The sequence below is a fragment of the Vipera ursinii genome (genome assembly GCF_947247035.1).
Source record: "Vipera ursinii genome assembly, chromosome: 10".
Lineage (NCBI taxonomy): Eukaryota > Metazoa > Chordata > Lepidosauria > Squamata > Viperidae > Vipera > Vipera ursinii.
In genome coordinates, this window is record NC_139520.1 from 7,739,268 (window position 1) to 7,751,764 (window position 12,497).

The window sequence follows — 12,497 nt, forward strand, 5'->3', positions numbered from 1 at the left end:
AAGGCTTCCTGAAATCATATAGAGCATTAAGCTGCTCTCAATCATTAGTCATCTCTGATCCAGACATAATGTATATGGTTGTAATGGATCACCAGTCAGTGCTGGGACAAGAGACAGGCAGTTTAATAGCAATAGCACTTAAAATAACACACTGCTTCACAGCACTTTACAGCCCTCTCTAAGCGGTTTACAGAGTCAGGATATTGCCCCAACAATCTGGGTCCTCATTTTACTGACCTCAGAAGGATCCCGGAGTGAGCAGTGAGTTAGCCTGCAATACTGCCTTCTACTTTGAACTATGGTGCTGGAGAAGACTCCTGCGAGTCCCTTGGACTGCAAGGCGATCAAGCCGGTAAGTCCTAGAGGAGATCAACCCTGACTGCTCATTAGAAGGCCAGATCCTGAAGTTGAAACTCAAATACTTTGGCCACTTAATGAGAAGGAAGGACTCACTGGAGAAGAGCCTAATGCTGGGAAAGGTTGAGGGCAAGAGAAGAAGGGGACGACAGAGAACGAGGTGGCTGGATGGAGTCACTGAAGCAGTAGGCGTGAGCCTAAATGGACTCCAGAAGATGGTAGAGGACAGGAAGGCCTGGAGGAACGTTGTCCATGGGGTCGCGAGGGGTCGGACACGACTTCACAGCTAACAACAAACAACTGCCTTCTAATCACTGCACCACCAGTGCTCTTATCCCAGCTGTCTTGGGACAATCATGAGCCAATCTCCTCAGCCACGGTTAGCAGCGTTGTGTATACAGATCTCAAAATCCAGCTGACCCAAGGAAAAAAAAATGATTGGTGAAAATGCAGGGGGGGAGGCTTGGCCAGACAGAACATCCCTCCTAAACATTTATTTTGTAAGGCACAACCAACCAGATCCACACATGTAAAGTCCAAGCTGACTACTTTATTGTTATCTGCCTATTGCACAGGAATCTCCCCAGACTGGCAGTTTTCACATGGGAATAGCCAGTTAAGGCTCCAAGGCACTCAGGGAGAGTCAGACCTAGCCCTCTTGTGTCCATGTATCAAGTCCAACCTAATTCCACATTTGACCCCCTTCCCAACCAGGATCGTTGCTCTTCAACAGATTGGCTGCAGTCCCCAAGGAACGCCCACGGCTTTATGCTAGATGAGTGGGAGCAGGGGCTGTTGACACAAGGAAGCCTTCTAAATACTTCCCTGTGCATTTGGATTTATGGGATGGCTGGGAAGATGGAAGATGTCAGCAAGGGGTCCACTTCCTTAAATGTGGTCCTCGACTTGATTAGCACAATAATGGGCGGCCAAATCCAACAGTCAGCTGCTTTGTAGCTGAAGTATGTTATGTGAACCCAGCTACTAAATATTCCAATGGCTGAAATGATTAACTGTGTTTCTTGAGTTTCTTTTCCCTTACATATGGCAAAATATGGGCTGCCCCGCAGCAGATGAAGAGTTCATTTTTAATTTCCACCCTGGCCATTTAGTGCCTCTGCAAAACTCAGAAGCCAATGCTTTCTTTTTCTTCTCTCCCTGAACGGTTCCCTCTGATACGAGAAGCAGCACTAAAATGATTGTCATTCCTCTGCCAGCCTGTTGATATCAGAAGCGTTGCAGGCTAATTTCATGGGCGAGGTAGTATCTTAATAGTTCAAACCTACGTGCATCTGCTTGGAAGTGCGATTTTGGGGGATTAATCCCAAATGGTTTGGCTCCAGGGGTCAGCCTTCATTCTCCATCCTCTGTGCTTTCTGATCTGGAGCAGGGACTGAAGGCTAATAGACAAAGCTCAGAAGAAAGGTTTCTGAGAGATGCTGCAGGTTTTGCAGTTCCGCATTATATCCAGTCCCGTCAAAAGAAGAGAAATGTAAGATTTTTATAGGGGGAAAAACAGAATGGCCAATGGTTAACGAAGATTTACGCACATGATGGGGATTGTAAGGGGGTCATTTAGTTGTTGTCTTCCCATCTCCTGGAGAGGGATGCTTCGGTACCGATTTTGAGCAGGCACCAAGTCCAAGAAAGCCAGAGATGGTCCAGGGATATCCATGAGGAGGGGGGTTAAAAAGTCAAGATGGCAGTTGTGACTAGAAAACCAAAGTATCTTTTTTTTTTACTCAAGACGTGTTAAAAATTAACAGGCCTTTGGTTCTATGTTTGTGGTCACCATCTTGACTATTTGATATACACACAGAGACATCCCGCGGACACCTTTGGCTGGTGCTACTATTGGACTTGCCATGATTGCAAACTGCATGAGACAAAGATCATTTCTGAGCATCTGAATAAATATATTGGCTTCTGATAGCGAAACCTGTATTGATGCTAATCTGTGACAGAAGCTCATAGCTGATCTATCCCTAAATTTGGACTGGATTCTAAGTTTGCACTTTCTCAGTGTCTGTCTGTCTATCTATCTATCTATTGTCTATCTATTCTATCTATCTATTATCTATCACCTATCTATTTATTATCTATTATCTATGGGACGCGGTGGCTGAGTGGGTTAGGACACTGAGCTTGTTGATCAGATGGTCGGCAGTTTGGCAGGTCGAATCCCGAGTGCCGTGTAGCAGAGTGAGTGCCTGTTACTCGTACCAGCTTCTGCCAACCTAGTAGTTCGAAAGCACATAAAAAATGCAAGTAGAAAAATTGGGACCACTACAGTGGGAAGGTAACAGCGTTCCGTGCACCTTTGGCATCTAGTCATGCCGGCCACATGACCACAGAGACGTCCTTGGACAAGCGCTGGCTCTTCGGCTTTGAAACAGAGATGATCACTGGCCCCTAGAGTTGGAAATGACTAGCATGCATGTGCGGGGGTACTATTATCTATTATCTATTATCTATTATCTATTATCTATTATCTATTATCTATTATCTATTATCTATTATCTATTATCTATTATCTATTATCTATTATCTATTATCTATTATCTATTATCTATTATCTATTATCTATTATCTATTATCTATTATCTATCTATCTATCTATCTATCTATCTATCTATCTATCTATCTATCTATCTATCCTGAACAATTTATTACACATTGTACTCTTATATCTATTGAGGATTTTTAGCAGAAGAACTATCTCCATCTTCTCCTCAATAAAATTGTTCAGAAAACCATAAGAAATAAGAAAGCACAAGAAATCAGGAAGCAAAAGTGCTCATATGAACTCACATATGTTATACACATATCAACAATGCAACAGCAGAGACATTGAAATCTGTAATATAGAAAAAAAGACGAAAATGGCAGATTCTTATCTTGATATTGCTTGATATTTTTTGTTTGTATTTATTATTGATGTACTATATGGAATGGGACAAGTAACAGAGTGAGCGCCTGTTACTCGTCCCAGCTTCTGCCAACCTAGCAGTTCGAAAGCAAGTAAAAATGCAAGTAGAAAAATTGGGACCACTACGGTGGGAAGGTAACAGCGCTCCATGTGCCTTTGGCATCTAGTCATGCCGACCACATGTGCAGGGGAACCTTTACCTTTACCTTTTATGGAATGGGAATATCTTTTGGAATAGTAGTTGGTAGCTGGTAGCCATGAAATAATATACAGTTTATCTCCCTGGACAATTTTGTGGAGATGGCTGAAAAAAAATGCTACAGAAAAATCTACTTAAGCTCTCCAGCATCTCTACCATTAGTCTCAATTACTGGGGTAACTTTGCTTTGTTCCAGGAATCATCTAACCATTTTAGCTTGATATTTCATTCTAGTTGGCTTTCTAGTCCTCCACCAGAAGATGGAGTTCCTGTAGTAGATGAACAGAAAACAAACTCGAAGTAATTTTAAGCTGCAGGTGCTTGAGTCACCAGAACGAGCTGACTGACACAATATTCAGGGGAGACAAAACAAAATTCCATGCTCCTTTGCCCTGAGGAGATTGTCTATAGGGAGCAATTGTAATCTTCGTCCACAAAGGCTTTCAGAAGAGATCCCTGTAAAGGGAAATAATTGCTCTCTTAATTCCACTTCACACCTTTGCCTTTTTTTCTACGCGACCTTTCCACAAAGCTTCCTGTGTAGTGTATAAGAAAACAGCTCCTTAACATAAATCACCCGATGGTTAAGGGGATGAAGTCCAAATTTTGTCAAGACATCTCACAGCTCTTTTCCTTCTTTGACGGAACATCAAGACAGGTTTCTTGGGCAGGTCAACCTACAGTTTCCAAAACAAATGTTAATTAGAGTGTTACACACCTCTGCAAGAGTCTTTTAGATATTATTTATATGTCGCCTGAGTGCCAAGAGCTTGTGTTTCTACAAAGCTTTTCTTCCTTTCCCTGAATTTGATTATGGGCTTTGCAAAGTAGCATCGGGCTTGCTCAAATACCTGTTAAAATCAAGCACAGCACTTCACAGGGCTTGAGTGAAAAAGCAGCTTGGTGTATAGTTGTCAGAGAGATGGGAAAACAGTCAAGTGGACTGGCAGAAGATCTTCCTGGCGGAAGATCAATTTTCAGAAGACTCCAGAAGAAGATACGAACTGTAGAAACTAGGAAATAGTAGGGTAGGGTAGGGTAGGGTAGGGTAGGGTAGGGTAGGGTAGGGTAGAATAGAATATAATAGAGAGTAGAGAGTAGAGAGTAGAGAGTAGAGAGTAGAGAGTAGAATAGAATAGAATAGAATAGAATAGAATAGAATAGAATAGAATAGAATAGAATAGAATAGAATAGAATAGAAAAGAATAGAATAGAATAGAATAGAATAGAATAGAATAGAATAGAATAGAATAGAATAGAATAGAATAGAATAGAATAGAATAGAATAGAATATTGGCCAAGAGTGATTGGACACACAAGGAATTTGTGAGAGTAGCAAATATCTGTAGATCAGGTGTAGGATGAAGGTGTAGGTTCATTGTCCAAGCTTATGGGTTGGTTTCCAAATGCTTGTTACCAGGCAAGATAACATCTTCAGCAAAATTTAGGGGATGACAGTGTCAGTTTTCTTCTGTTTACAAGGGCTTCATCTGGTCAGTAGGTCCTGTGATGGTGAGGTCATGTCAGGTGAGGGTAACATCAGGACAGGGTCTTGTGATGGATCTCATGTTGGGTCAGGTGTGTGTGTGTGTCAAGCGAGGGTCTTGTGGTGGGCCTTGTGATGGAGGGTATGTCAGGTGAGGGACATTGGAAGGTGAAGTGCTGGTTGGGGGGGGGGGGCTTGCGACTTTACCTAGCCTGGTAACCAACCCACAAGCTTGGAGAATGAATCTCCACCCTCACACAAGAAATTTATTTCCAGTGGATAAACTCTTAGTGTACATGTAAACAACAAAGTGATATAATCATAAGATGCCAATAGGAGTAGTTAATAGTAAAGATGAGAAGGAGAATAATAATAATACATGAGTAAATATCCTTAGGCACAAGACACTATGTCCTAGAACAGTCCTGAAAGTGAGAGAAAACAGTTATTTCTCTGGATTCACGCACACACAAACACACAAAGTTCTCATGTAGTTGATGTTGTTTTCCTTTTAGGTTTATTGAATCTGTATTTTTTGGCTCTGCAAATCTTCTCCTCCCATTTCACTTAAAAACTGTATTTGCGCTCTTGGAAAATAATCTATACTTCATCCACTCTGCTTACTCATCCATGTACTTTGACTCCTTGGAGCACATTACTTACCGCTGCTGATAAACAAAATTTCTTTTTCTTTCTTGATTTATATAACAATATTTATTTTTCTATGGGCAAATAAATAGGAGCGCAGAGAAGAGCTACAAAGATGATTAGGTGACTGGAGGCTAAGTCCAACGGTTCAGGGACTTGGGAATGTCTCTAGTCTAACGAAGAGAAGGGTTGGTGTGACGTGGTAGCATTCTTCCAGGACTTAAGGGGCAGTAAAAGAGAAGAAGGGACCGATCTATTCTCCAAAACACTTGAGGGCAGGAGAAGAAGTAAGAAGTAATGGGTGGAAGATCATTAAAGAGAGAAGCAACCTAGAAATAAGGAGAAATTTCCTATCAGTGAGAACAATTAACCAGTGGAACAGCTTGGCTCCAGAAGTTGTGGATGCTCCTTTACTGAACCTTTTCAAGAAGAGATTGGACAACCATTTGTCTGGCATGGCATAGGGTCTCCTGCTTGAGGAAGGGGTTGGACTAGAAAACTCCAAGGTCCCTTCCAACTCCATTATTCTGTGTTCTATAAAAGTATTCTTTATTCTATAAATGAACTCTGTCATGGAGAACATACATGAACTTGTTTGTTTGTTTATATCCTGCCTTTATTATTTTTCCCCCAATAAATAACTCATGGTGATAAACATACTTAACATACTCCTTTTCACCACAACGATATTCCTGCGAGGGGAGTTGGACTGGGAGAGATGCCCAAAGTCACCCAGCTGACTTTTATGTCTAAGATGGGACTAGAACTCACCATCTCCTGGTGATTGGCCCAAAGTGACCCAGCCAGCTTTCATGTCTAAAGCAGAATAGAACTCACAGCCTTCTGATGATTGGTCCAGAGTCACGCAGCTGACTGTACACGTTGTCATCATCATCTCTGAGTGGTTTTTGAGTAGCTAAGAACTTTGCCCAGCCTTAACCAGACATTTTGCAAAGACCCCATAGATTTTCTTCCCCCAAAGTTCATTTATTTCCTTGCAAACAGTGGTAAGGGACAAATGTGGGGAGCTTTAAAAATGGCCCTGGCTTGCTGCTATCTGCGTTGTTCTTATGCAAAGGTTTATTTTGAAAGAATTTGTGAATTGTGTGGGAAAATGGAATGGAATGGAATGGAATGGAATGGAATAGAATATAGAATTATTGAAAATAGAATAAAATTATTGAAATAGAATAGAATAGAATAGAATAGAATAGAGAATAGAATTATTGAAAATAGAATAGAATAGAATAGAATTATTGAAAATAGAATAGAACAGAACAGAATAGAATAGAATAATAACTTTATTGTCACTTTAAACATACACTAATCAGCATACATTAAAATGAAATTTGGTTGCATTCAGCTCTCAAAAAAATACCATTATGCATATACCCCCCCCCCCACACACACATTTCTTAGGGCACAAATCTTTTACTTCCCAAACAGGAAAAGAACTTGACACGTTAAAACCCAGTTTTCTGGTGGCTCTTTTCCCAGTTTTATCAAGCAATTCTTAGCAAAACCTGACAAGCGATGTTTGAAATCGACAGCAACCGCGAAGAGCAGCCTGTTTTTTGCAGCCTGACTGCAGGTTCAGAGGACGTGGAAACAAAAGATTTGCCACTGATTTGAAACTGAATATTCAGTACTTTCCTCTCCTGCTGTGGTTCCATGTGGGAACTTTCTCTTGAGGTTGGCAGTTCAAGCCTTTCTGTGCCAACCGTGACTTTAGAAGAACATCTAACATCTGCTGTAATCTCATTAAAAGATGGATGGATCCTTTTACCCCACTGCTAACTAGTCTACTATGACTTAAGTTGTTATTAAGCTCTGAGCAGGGGTGTGCCTAGGGAGATATATAAAAAAAAATCAAGATGGCAATCACAGACACACAACAGAAGCCCCTTTCTTTTCTCATATGTATTGCTTGTTGTTTTTCAGGCACTAAGATATGTCCGACTCTTTACCACTCCATGGACCAAAGCACGCCAGGCCACCCTGTCCTCCACTGTCTCCCAAAGTTTGCTCAAATTCATTTTTATTTATCAATGACACTATCTAACCATCTCATCCTCTGCCGTCCCCTTCTCCTTTTGCCTTCAATCTTTCCCAACATCTGGGTCTTTTCCAAGGAGTCCTCTCCGCTCATTTGGTGGTCAATGTATTTGAGCATCAGTGTCAACACTGTGACAATGGATGTCAACGCTCTGACAACTAAGAGTGCCTTGTTTTTTTACTGTTTTGAAGTTTAGTTGTAGAAGTGGGGGGTGGGTGGAGTAAATGCTTGAGGGTTTAGTTTGCCATAACAACTGCAGCTGTGCGGGAACTCAAGGTCATTACTTGATAAAGCTTTGGTGGGCTGAGGAGCTGGGAAGGAAAGCCGGCAAGTTTTATGTTAATTGGAGAATGTGATTTCTGACAGCTTCTTTGGGGTGGGAATTGCAACTTGTTACACTGTATCTGGAGGGAGGGAATTTCAGTTTTGGGTTCAGCTATGCAAGTGCCAATAACTCTAAGTCCTAATAAAATGTTCTTTAAGGAAGAATTCTTACCTTGAAGTATACTTACTGGTTTCATCTATTGGAACCATGACATTCAGCTTTTGAATTTGTCCTTCCGGAGAACAGCTAGGGTTGAGTCCCTTGAAGATTGACTGATTGGGTCTCCTTGCAGTCCAAAGGTCTCTCAAGAGTCTTCTCCAGCACCACAGATTGAAAGCATCAGTTCTGAGCCTTCCTTATGATCCAGTTCTGACAGCCATACATTTATTTCTACTGGGAAAACCAGTAGCTTTGACTATATGGACCTTTGTCACCAAGGCGACGTCTCTGCTTTTTTAATATGCTGTCTAGGTTTGCCATAGCTTTCCTTCAAACAATTTTATTTTATTCAAAAGATTAAAATCCACAATCCAAAAGAAAAAAAAATGAATGGAGACAAAACAGAACTGAACAAAAACATTGAAAAAAGTGAATTTTAAAAAAGGGACAAAAATATATATTATCCTCCCTAGTTCAACTGAGAAATCTATTGCAACAATACTATCTTCTTATGGAAAAATAATATTTTCTTATCAGAAAGTTCTCAATAAAAATATTTTTGTAAAAAAAAGGCATTTTATTGGGTTTCCTGGAGTAAGGAAGAGGGTTAAAAAAATAAAGATTACGGAACATAGAACATAGAATAATAGAGTTGGAAGGGAGCTTAAAGGTCTTCTAGTCCAACCCCCTGGTCGAGCAGGACCCTATACAATTGGTTCCAACTGTGCATTGTTTCTCAACCTTGGCCACTTGAAGATGTATGGACTTCAACTGGCTCAGGAATTCTGGGAGTTGATGTCCACGAGTCATAAAAGAGCCAAGGTTGCCTACCCCTGTACTAGTTGATAGCAATGCTGGCTTCGGAGGTTTGGAAGTTGAAGTCTGCACATCTTCAACTAACATTCTATCCCAACATTTGCTAAGATTCGCATCAATTTTCTACAGGAAATAAATGGAAAAATAAAGAACTGATGATGCATTGACCCATGCATCAATTTAGAAAGACTAACAAACACACCAACGTTTTTGCAATTAAATAAGAGGCCATAAATACTTGTGCTTTTTTTGATAGTATGTTTCTGCTTTGTTATTATTTCCTTTCAAATGGAACTCAGAGATTGAAAAAAAAAAATCCTTTTTAAAAACAGTGGTCTCCAGCAGCAGAATATCTATCCTGGTTTGAAGATTGCAAAACCAATCCTATTACGCATATTGTATTATCTAAAGAGTACAGTTTATACTTTCTTCTTGGAAAAGCATTCAAGTTGGAAGGAGATAAAATAACATGTTGGTTTCATCTTTGGCTTTTGCTTCCTAATAAACAATCATGTATACAATCTGCAGAAGAGGAAAAATTCCTGAATGAAAATAGAAATTCAAATGCCTCTGGCATAACACAGCTGGGAAGAGCAGTTTCTTTCCATATTTACATTAGAACAAAACCAAAATCACTGCATTTTTCCTCTTAAATCAATTATTACATGCTTATTATGTTGACACTGACAGTTGAACAATGGAAATAGGTTCTCCTGACTTTTATTGTCAACAAAATAGTTCCTCAACATTGGAAAGGCAAATATTTATAATTCATTTATCTAATGGATTGGAGACCTGATGTTATTTATGCCCTACGAATGAGTTACTTAAAGGCCAAGATTATATATGGACAATTACATCGAAGTACGAAAATGTTTTATTGAAACAGTTACATTAAACATTCAAACACATGCACTTATATATGTGTAAGAACCTCTGTGTATACAATTTATTTTCTTATAATTGCGTCAGGATTTTCTCTCTTTTATTCTTGTTTTTGTTTTTCTTCTCTCTCTGTCTCTCTGTCTCTGTCTCTCTCTCTCTCTCTTTGTCTCTCTGTCTCTCTCATCTATCTATCGAAAGAAACTATTAATTCAACTAGATCAGGGGTCCCCAACCCCTAGTCTGCAGACCAGCACCGGGGCGCAGCATGCCAAGAACCAGGCTGCGCAAACAAGCAAAGCCCCATCTATGGTATGCAGGCAGCATGCAAAACCATGCCCCCTCTGGGCCACAGAAAAACCTCTCTCCATGGAACCGGTCCCCCCCTCCTCTCTCCTTATCTCTCTATAAAAGCCATGGTGGCACAATGGTTAGAATGCAAAATTGCAGGTTAACTCTGCCGACTGCCAGCAGTTTGATTCTCACTGGCTCAAGGTTGACTTAGCCTCCCATCCTTCAGATGTCAGTAAAATAAGGACTCAGATTGTTGGGAGCAATATGCTGACTCTGTAACCGCTTAAAGAGGGCTGTAAAGCACTGTGAAGAGGTATATAAGTGCTATTGCTATTGTTGTCTCTCTCTCACTCTCTCTAAATCAATCAAAAAAACAAACAATTAATAAACTAGACAAGAGACAGATACATTCTATTTGTCTGTCTGTCTGTCCGTCCGTCCATCCATCCATCCATCCATCCATCCATCCATCTCCAAAGCTTTGTTTTGGAGAGAAGTCCACAATTTTGTAAATCTAGAGTTGCATTCAACCCTTCATTTCTTAAACCAGGTCCGGTCAGGCATTACCCCATTAATGCCATTGAACCCATTAAGATTTTTGAAAGGATTTTTATTTTATTTTTTTAGAAAATAATTTAAAGCAGAAATCAATGCCCACATTGTCCTGCTTAAATGCCTCCAGTGATGGAAAAACATTATCTCTTCATCTCTGCTTTTAATGAGTTGGGGGCAGTGACATTTTGCTGTGAGGGAGGAATGTACTCGAGAGGGCAGACATTACATGCATTTAAATTGCCACTTTTTGCTGTGGAGTTCACAGAACTATCAATCACTTTCCCTGCTTGGCACAGTTGATAAGAAAAAGTAACAGTTTGCACCAGGATTTGATTTCTTTCTTGCTCATCATTTCTTTGGTTTGGAGTTATTGTTTTTAAAGCTTTGCACACTGTACAAATCCAGCCTTGAAGTTTTTACCTGATCTGGTTGAACTTATTGTACACGTTTTTCTTCTTCTCTTTTCTACTGCGGTTAAGAATATAAGTATATCCAGACTTGATTTATGCAACACACATACCCATAATGTGCTTTTGTTTAGTTTTTTAACATTAGTGAACCCATGGCTAACCAGGAGTTATAGTTTCAGGGTTGGCCATTGTGGCTGGTTTAGCAATCCCAGTTTAAAACAGGCATGGTTTAAGCACAGCCATGGGATTGACAATCCATATAATTCCAAAGTTTAGGAAAAGCACAGAAGTCAAATGGAAAAGATTGCAGGACCTTGGACAGATCACAAAGTGCTAGTGATTTTCTTGAATGAAGTCCCAGTTCCAAGATGACCCGTGATTACCAGCCTTCCATAACCTGACCTCCATCCAAGCAAACCCAGGCTACACCTCCTGTTGTGATTTTGCTATCTAGGAATGATGAAGGTTGTAACCTAACACATCTGGAAGGCACCAGGTTAGAGAAGAGAACTTTTCTGAACTTCCCCTTCTACATCTTCCTCCAACTAGACTGTAGAGAATCCAATATATGGAACAAACTCTATAAACTGAATGGTTATATCAACTATCATTAAAAACTAGAGACCACAAGATGGACTCAAAATAAATCATATTGCAAATGAGGACACTGTTTCTGATCCTTTCCTTCATTACTTCCTGTGTATCCATCGCTTAAGGAATAGAATACTCTGCAGTTTTAATGTGCCCAATTTAAGAAATGTTTCCAAAAAGTGCTATTAAAGGCACACCTAAAAATACAAAGAGTGACAGCAAAAGATGGAGACCTGATCCTCTAGCTCAGACATGTCAAACTTGTGACATCACGTGACATCGTGCAATGTATCGGGACAGTTTTGCCATCGCCGGCAATGGGGTGGGCGTGGCTTCCATGTGACGCATCGGGCCCGCGGGCCGGCAGTTTGACACCTCTGCTCTAGCTGCTCTTACAGAGAATTGCAACCTTCTGCATTCTCTTCCCAGGTCATCGCTTCCCAGGTCATTGCTCCGATTCAAACCTGGGGAGTGCGCTACCAAAGAACCAGCTTTGGCAGCAAAGTCGGCCATTTGTCAGCAGGGAGAAAAAAACTGCTCAATGCATCATTTTCTGGGGATCTCAAGAAATAAAGGACAATAAAGGAGGGAGGTTCAGAATAGCAAATTCTGCTCAGAAATTGGATTCTCTCATGTAAGCCTCTTACAGTTTGCACAAGGAATTCCATAAAATTATGTTTATGTCCCATCTTTGCTGTTGGATTATACTTACTCTTGTTTTTGCCTTCTCAACAAGTCCAATAAGTAAGGAATGCTATGTTATAATTCCTAGTCCAAAGTTACCCATTGA